This window comes from Eutrema salsugineum, unplaced genomic scaffold (assembly GCF_000478725.1).
Source record: "Eutrema salsugineum unplaced genomic scaffold, Eutsalg1_0 scaffold_8, whole genome shotgun sequence".
Lineage (NCBI taxonomy): Eukaryota > Viridiplantae > Streptophyta > Magnoliopsida > Brassicales > Brassicaceae > Eutrema > Eutrema salsugineum.
In genome coordinates, this window is record NW_006256414.1 from 4968091 (window position 1) to 4977290 (window position 9200).

General features: G+C 29.7%; 1 pseudogene; it reads right to left on the reverse strand.

Annotated features, from left to right (window-relative positions):
- Positions 1–260: 260 nt before the first annotated feature.
- On the reverse strand, positions 261–8337 carry LOC18010033 (annotated as a pseudogene).
- Positions 8338–9200: the final 863 nt, after the last annotated feature.

Below are 9200 nucleotides of genomic sequence, written 5' to 3' on the forward strand. Positions count from 1 at the left end.
ACTCTCTAGAGAAGAAAGAGAAACTTGGACGAGAGAGAGAACAAAGTCAAATCTGAAACCTTGTTACTTTATTATTCTTGACAATTTTACATTAAGACAACAATAACACTTATATAGTTGTCTACATAACATAATCGTAAGCACCTGTTGGTAACAGTTGTAACTTATCGAACAAGTTACAACTCTTACACACAGCTATTCGCTTAACATACATATCGGACTTATATAATTATAGATAAAATAGGACCAAACTCAATTATCAACTAACAGATGGAAAGTGAAAATAAAACAAACCAGCTTAACGGTAACTCTTCTGGAAACGAGCACGAGCACCACGACCACCGAACTTCTTCGGCTCGCACCTCCTCGGATCCGCCACAAAGAAGGGTCCTGTCATACCTGACCAGGATATCCTTGATCTCCTTCTTCGATTGCTCATCCACGTACCTCTGGTAGAAAACAACAAGAGCCTTGGCGATGCTCTGAACGTGACGGATGGCGTAGACCTGAGAACTGTGACCACCACCTTTGACACGGATCCTCATGTCGACACCGGCGAAACGGTGTTTTCCGAGGAGGACTGGCTCGAAAATCTTGAACCGGAGGATCTCAGGCTGGAATAGCTCGATTGGTGAACCATTGAGCTTGATCAGACCAGGCCCACGCTTGCAGTGTGTCACCGCCACTGCCGTCTTCTTCCTTCCCAAGCATTGCACAGATTCGATAAAATTTGCTATCACTCACCGCCGAGAGATCAACATCCGAATCCCAATGTCGCTGTAATGGAAACGGATACTCAAAATCTTTTTAAGGTTTTAAAGTCAAAATTTCAGGAGAAATGAAACCGAAGAATTGGCATTATAAAACATTTTGGAATTGAGAAGCGAAGAAGAAGACGGAAGAAAGACGATGATGGTAGACGTATATAAAACTTATAAATGTCGTCGTTAGAAATACGTTTAAGTTCAGTGGGACCCAAGATAGAAGTCGGATGACAATTTTTATTTTTGGTCTGAGATAGGCAAAACGATAATTAATTTTTTTTTTTTGAAATGCAGATAATTAAAATTTCTTAAAAGCTTTTATTCAACACCTAAAAAATTAGCAGTAAATAACTTATCAAATATATATAAAAAAAAAACAACTACGAACGAACATGTCAGCAATGGTATATAATATCTAAAATTTGACTGAAGACTGTTGAAGGATATATAACATAAAGTCCTGGAAAATAAATTACCAAAGTAGAAACATCTATTCTATTAAAGCAGAATCACTTTTAGAGTTTGTTTCCAAAAATATCTAAACTTTTTTTATAACATTATATTTTATATTATAATTAATTTTAAAAATTGATTACTAATTTAAATATTGTTAGATTTCTTTAAATATAAATTATATTTAATTTAAATTTTAAATTATACGAACTTTTTATTAATTAAATTTGATTACAAAATTTAGATTCAATTTAATTGAAAATTTAAAATAAATTATAATTAAATTTTATTACAAAATTAGATAATAATTTTAATTACTTTAAAATTTTTTAAATACAGGTTAAATTTAATTTAAAATTTTGAATTTAAATAATATTTTTATAATAGTACAAATAGTTAACAAATATCTTATTGTATTGTTTATCATAATCACTAAAGCATCAAATATTTAATATTGGTAAATATTTATATTTTATAATAATATGATAGAGAAAGTTAAAGTTTTACATTTATAATAACAATCTTATACGGGTTAGTTTGTCAAAACATGTAAGATATTAAAAAATGAGTTGAGATAACTAAACAGACGGGTTAGCTAATTCATAGATTTATAGATTGTTTATGTGTAAATCTAAATTTACATAATAACAAAGTTCATAATTAACATTATAGATCAATATTTACTTAATTAACTCATATTTTTATTCTACTAATATATAAATCTATACTATTCAAAGTTAAAACATCATAATAAAATTTTTGAATTAAAAAAATAAATAACAAAAATAAATTCTAAAAAAATTATATTAGGCATAAAAAATGAAAAATTCTCGTGCGGATGCACGGGGTTAAAACCTAGTATAAAGGTAAAATCCCAACCAACAGAAAAGTTCAAACAAAATCCAAGAAAAACAATACGTTGATTCTAAAAGCAGTAATTTTTTAACACAAATTTACAAGTACAACTAAAAGGTCCAAAATAATAACTTCACAACTATCTATTAATAATCGTAATATGAAAAACTATAAATAAATTATTGAACCATTGTGTTTTTCTATTTATTATTTATTTTAATTAATTTTACATTTTTATGTATATCTGTTAATTTATTCAATTCAAAGGTTAAAATTTTATAGTTGTGTTTTTTGTTTTATTTTATTAATTGTACTACATAATCGATGATTATTAACGATTTCTCTTCTTAATACTTATGTCTTTTGAAGATTGTATATATTTTGTTTTACTTTTTATTATTTTTTATTGAATTTTTTTTATAATACTTTCTTACTTTAAAAAATAACACTTAATATATCAATTTATTGTTGATAAACTTTAAATTAATTTAAAATTCATTAATAAAAACATTGTTCATTTGCAAGCAACTGTTATAGAAATAGTATTACAAGAAAGAGTTTTTAGTATATAGTTAGTCATCAATAAAAAAAAATTTAAATGAATGGTGAAAGATCTGTTCACTCTCCAAAAAAATATTTTTGGAAAAAGCCAAAAAATTTAGGTTTAATGGCTGTAATGCCATAAATTGGAAAAAACTAATCTGTTGTGCCATAAACAAGTCTGTGTGCCATAAAACGCATGTAATTCCAATTTTACTCTAAATAATTTTTTTTGTCGCATTCCTGAATTTAATAAAAAAATGATTGATTTTATTTAAATTGAAATTAATAATTTAAAACGAAATTAATTGTTGATTGAAAATTGTTTTATTATAATTGAAAATCGGGTTGGTAACCCAGTTTTATAGGACGATTAGGTATTTGCATGAATAATTTTTTTAAATATAGTCGTTGAATCGTAGTGATTCTTAGGTAAATTATAATTACATCTGAGTTCATCTCCAAATCTGCAGAGGAGGACAACTAGTACAATTAGGTACAACTATGTACAAAAATTGACGGCGCACATAAGTGCACATATTATTTTGATGGATAACTTGACACTTAGGTAAGTCAATATAATCTAGAGGATTTCATTTTTGGCCGAGAATACTTTCTGGATGGAAATAAACAAGGTACAACTAGACACATATGTACAACTATATGCAATTCTTTCATTAGAAAATAATAATGATAAACTATAAATATAGAAAACAAACATTCACTTAAAAAATGTAAAAAATTCGTAAACTATAAGGAATAAAATTAAAAAGATGGATAACATGAAATTTATCATTTTTCTAATACATATAATTGGTTTCACATCCAACACCCCTTATGATACAAAGAAGACTTTGATAATGTTAACAATCTTATGATGGAAAAGAGCCAAAATTTTTGCATAAATTGTAGTATGAAAATGTTGTAAATGGACTACAATAGTCAAAAATCATGTGGACAACTACAAAAGAATAATTTATATCAAGAGATAACTGGAAAAAATGCTAAAATTGTCAAAGGACAACTATGAAGAATTTTGGACAACTGGACAACTGAATACAACTATGTATAAAATTGACGGCGCACGTGGTACTTTGACTGCGCACGTGTCCCTTGTCCCTTTTTGTCGGCGCACATGTCCCCTTTTTGTCGGCGCACATAGTTGTACTTAGTTGTCCAGTTGTCCAAAATTCTTAATAGTTGTCCTTTGATCGATTTTGTAGTTCTTTCAGTTGTCCTTCGACATAAATTATTATGTTCTAATTGTCCACAAGAATTTTGAACATTATATAGCAGCCCCAAGGGTTTTGCATTATTATTTTTCTATTTCCTATATTTTTGCATAGACGCTTGCATAAGATGGATAACATTATCAAAGACTTCCTTATAACATAAGGGTTATTTCAAGTGAAACCAAAAATATTTGGTTCTTTGAACAAAACAAAGTTTTATTTTTATTTTTTTTCTAGTATAAACTTGAAAATATACGACTTTTAGGGTAGGGGTTGTATTGGTTTTAAGTGAATAACTTTAGGAATTTATTTTTTAACATTACAATTAAAATGTAGTTGTCTCGAGTTGCACCTAGTTGTCCTGGAGAAATTCATAACGTAATTGTACCTAGTTGCACATAGTTGTCCTAGAGAAATTCATAACGTAATTGTACCTAGTTGCACCTAGTTGCCATGGAGCAATTCGTTACGTAATTGCACCAAGTTACCATGGAGAAATTGAAAATAGTAATGCAAGAAATCAAAAAAATCCAAAAAATCCAAAATATAAATAACTCCAAAATAAATAGTAATGCAAGAAATCAAAGACATCCAAGAAATCCAAAATACAAATAACTTCAAAATGCTCTTGTACACTTTAAGGCTAAAATAAGTTGAATCGTTCATTATCATGTACCTTGTTTTTAAATTAAAGAGTTACAGATAATTGTATATATGTGTCTAACTGTACCTTGTTTATTCTTATTTGGGAAAGATTTTTTCTGCTAAAATGAATAATGTGGTTATACAGAATAAGAATTCGTCAGCTAACATATAATTTTCTTAGCTAAAATAAAATCTTTTCGGATAAAACAAACCCAAAAACATACACAAATTAAGTTTTCATGTTACGTTTGCTCTGAAACCACTTATCTAATTTATTATCCATTTTTCATCTTTCAACAATGTTATTTTGGAGAATAGAAAGCATTTATGTGTGTAATTCATTCTCCACATAAATTATCTACTCCAAAGCTGTTTAGTTTCATATATTACAATCTTCTTACATACAATATTTTATCTACTAATACCGAATAAGATATCTACTCCAAATATGATATATTAAATGATATAAAATCTATTGAATTGCTTGTGTGGCTGATATTCATTATTTCTTGAAAATATAATAAAAAATTATTAATTAACAATTATTCAACATGTCTTAGTACTATCCATTTGTTATAGTTATCCTCTATCTCATAGTTGTACTAGTTATATTAGTTGTCCTCTTATCACTTAGTTGTACCATTTCGTACCAGTTGTTCTTCTCTATAAATTTGGTGATGAACTCAGGTATAGTTATAATTTATTTAAAAATCACTATGACTCAACAACTATATTTATAAAATTATCCATACAAATACGTAATCATCACATAAAACTGGATTACCAACCCGATTTGCAATTATAACAAAAGTATTTTCAATCAGTAATTATTTAAGTTGTTGTAGTTATACCTATTGTACCAATTGTCCTCTATCTCATAGTTGTACCGTTGTCCTCTATCTCATAGTTGTACAAGTTGTCCTCTTATCTCTTAGTTGTACCATTCGTACCAGTTGTCCTTCTCTGCAGATTTGATGATGAATTCGGGTTTTCATTTCAATCTACCTAAGAATCACTACGATTCAACAACTATATTCGATAAATTACCTATGCAAAGACCTAATTGTCACATAAATCTTGGTTACTAACCCGATTTGCATACCGAACAAGCAATTTTGGTAAATCTAATCCCTAAATTGTGAAATCCCTAAATCTCCAAATAAAAACATAACTGGGTTTTGAAGCTTCAACAATGGTGATAGGGAGAGGAGATAAAGACAGAACACTGATTAGAGAGGATGAGTAAGCAAGTATTGGATGATGAAGATGAGATTTTGGTGGTTTTCAAAATTTGTTAATGTTTCAACGATGAAGGAGAATAAGAAAAAAAGAAATATAAAGAAAAAAAATAAGAGAATTAAAAGAAATTGCTGGAAAAGAGAAAAAATGTTTAAATAATTAATAAAAAAAATAAAAATAGGTTATCGGGTGGGTTGAATTCGGATGGGTATTACCCTGATTTTTTTGTTAATATCTCGACATAGAAGGAGAAAAGAAGAATATCCAGGGTTTAAGTTAATAAAAGAAAATGAAAAAGAAAATAATTATTAGGTGGATGGCTTTTGAGCACACTTTTTAGTATTATATGGCATTTTAGCTGCGCACTCAAAAATTTAGACTAAACAAAAAAATGGTAATTCTCTTGGCAATTATATCACTAATCTTAAAAGGTAATATTATATTTTATCTTATGAGTTTTTTAATTGTATTTTTAAATTATTTTTTTTGTTCAGTCATGAATAAAGAAGAACTTGAATTGGAGGATCTACCATCTGCTCATTGTCCAGAAAATATAAAATAATTATATAATTTATTTGATACAGGAAACAAGATATACCAAATTATAATGGGGATTAAAGATACACTTTCGAAAGTAGATAGTACAATTAATAGATTTGGATGTGAATTGAAAAAGAAAATAACGAAGAAAGCAAATTTATTTGAAAGTAATAAAGATTTAAGTTTTGAAAATAAAAAATACACAAAAAAAAAACAAAAAAGAGGGCTAGGAAAAACAATAAAAAAAAACTTTAATCTATGAAAAAAATAACAATATGACAAACTATGAATAAACCATTGTGTCTTTCTATTCATATTAATTGTAATTAATTGACAGTTATTTTTTTTTAAAAATATTATTATAAGATTGTATCTTATTTAATTTTAAAGATTATAATTTTCCATGAAAAGCTATCAATAAAACCATTGTATATTTTCATTAATTATTTTTAAAATTGTATATTTTCGTGTATAACTGCTAATTTTAGAAACGGTTGCTATTATATGGTTATGTCTTTTTGTTTGTTATTAGTATATGTGTTGTTTATTTAGTGAATCTATGATTACTTTTTAATGAGAAATGAATGTTGGAAATTTAAGTGTTACCCTTTTTTTAGTGAACCATTGCAACTATTGAGTTTATGGTTATTTCTCTAAACATTACAATTTTAGAGATTATAATTATTTTGCCAACTATTGTAACTTTTAGAATGTAACCCATTACATTACATATAACTAAAAGCACACCCCACAATGAAGACAAAAATAAGATCCACTAGGCGCTAGGCAATGGATGACCGTCCCGACTAGGTGTTAGGCTGTGTCTCTATGAGGTTTTCCGATTTTTTACCGTCTAAGACCGCTTAGTACCGATTAAAAAAAAATCGCCGCCTAATTTTTGAAATTCTGTCCAAAAATTCCAAAATTTTCAAAAATTTGAAATCGGTTCAACTTTATTATTAAAATTTTCTCGTTTTTTTTTAAATCGGTCCAAAATCAGCCCATGTTTTGTCTTCTCTAATTGATAACGACAACACATTCAACAGTTAACCAATTAACTATTTTAATGACTTAATCTCTAATTAACGATTTTAATTCAACTAAATTATGATAAAATAAAATCAAAATCAAGCATAAGCGAGTTCAAACTCTAAAATCATCTTAAAAAACCATAATAAAAGTAATTAAAAATTTAAAATATTATTATTTAATCAAAAAACTAATCAACGATTAATCACTGACTAATCACCGATTTTTGGTCTAGGCGCTAGTCAGAGTCTGTCCGCCCGCCTACCGCCTAGCGATTATTTGAACATAGGATAAGATTGATAAGAGATCTAACACGTGTCCCCAACGTGTTTTCTTCAATTGGAGGAGAACATCACCTCTTCAAAATTTGAATTTTTCAAAATTTGAATTTTTCAAAATTTGAATTTTGAACTTTGCTGTGACAAAAAAAGAGGTTGGTTGGATCTCATAATTCGAATGTTCAATTTGGTCATTTAAATTCAAAAGTTTTAATGTTTGACTCTTTAAAAGTTGTAATTTGGACAACTTGATAGTTCGACGCCTTAAAGAAATGTGTCGTGAACATTTCCCGGATTTCTTGTTTCTCCTAGAAATTAAAAACTCTAGTGATCACGTATTGAAAGTCCAGAGATCGTTGGGTTATGACCAAAATCATTTGATGAATCCAGTGGGTCTTAGTGGAGGTTTGACTTTATTTTGGAGGAGTTCTTATACGGTGGATGTGTTATTCTATGACCATCGCCTGATAGATACAAAAGTTACAGTGGGATCTACATCATACTACATCTCATTTGTTTATGGTCATTCTGTTAGAATCCGAGGCAAAGCCTATGGAACAAATTAACAGATATCAGGCTTAATCGGGATTCAGCATGGTTTCTAGACTTCAATGAGATTATGAACAATTCAGAAAAGAGTGGAGGACCAATCAGACCTGAACAATCCTTTTACCCTTTTCGATCTTTAGCCAGAGACTGTTGCATACAGGAAATACCGAGCTCAGGGAACAATCTATCATGGGGTGGTTTCAGAGAGACCATTGGCGCAAATGGTCAAAAAGAGACTATGTGGATTCAGTATCGCCTTGACAGAGCTTTTGGCAATGCAGAATGGTTTAAACTATTTCCAAGGTGACATTCCAAATATCTGAAACGAGATATGTCGGATCATAAACCATTATTTACATGGTTGGTTAAAGAAGATGATGGACATTGAGGGAGATTTTTGTTTGATAAACGATGGTGTGAAATTCCGGAGGTTAGAGATATTGTTCGCACAGGTTGGAATAAACATCAGAGTTTGGGGACCCATAAAGCTTCCGACAGAATCTCGGACTATCGTAAAGAGTTGGCGAGATGAAAACGATGATCACCTTCCAACTCTAACATTAACATTCAGAGGTTGCAATTGGAATTGGACATGGAATCATCAAAGGTGAATCCCTCTTCCCAAAAGATGATCGATCTAAAAACGGAGCTACTAAAAGCGATTCATGAAGAGGAACTTTATTGGCAACAAAAGAGCAGGGACAAATGGTTGATGGCAGGAGACATGAATACCCGTTGGTTTCATGGGAGTGTTAAATCTAGGAAGATGAAGAACAAGATTGTCAGCCTAACTGATGCAAACGGAGTGGAGCAATTTGCAGAAACTGTCAGAAGGGAAATAGCAGTGGACTATTTCAAAACCTTATTCAGATCATCCAAACCGAAGAATGTGGACTAGTTGCTTCAGGGGTTTAAAGCTAAGGTGATTGATGTGGAGATACGAAGACCTATTAGAGGAATCAAGGGAGATCGTGCACCTGGTGCAGATGGTATGACTGGGAAGTTTTTTCAACAGTTCTGGGCGATCACGGGTTTGCAAATTACTGCAGAGGTGAAGATATTTTTTGCAAATGGAG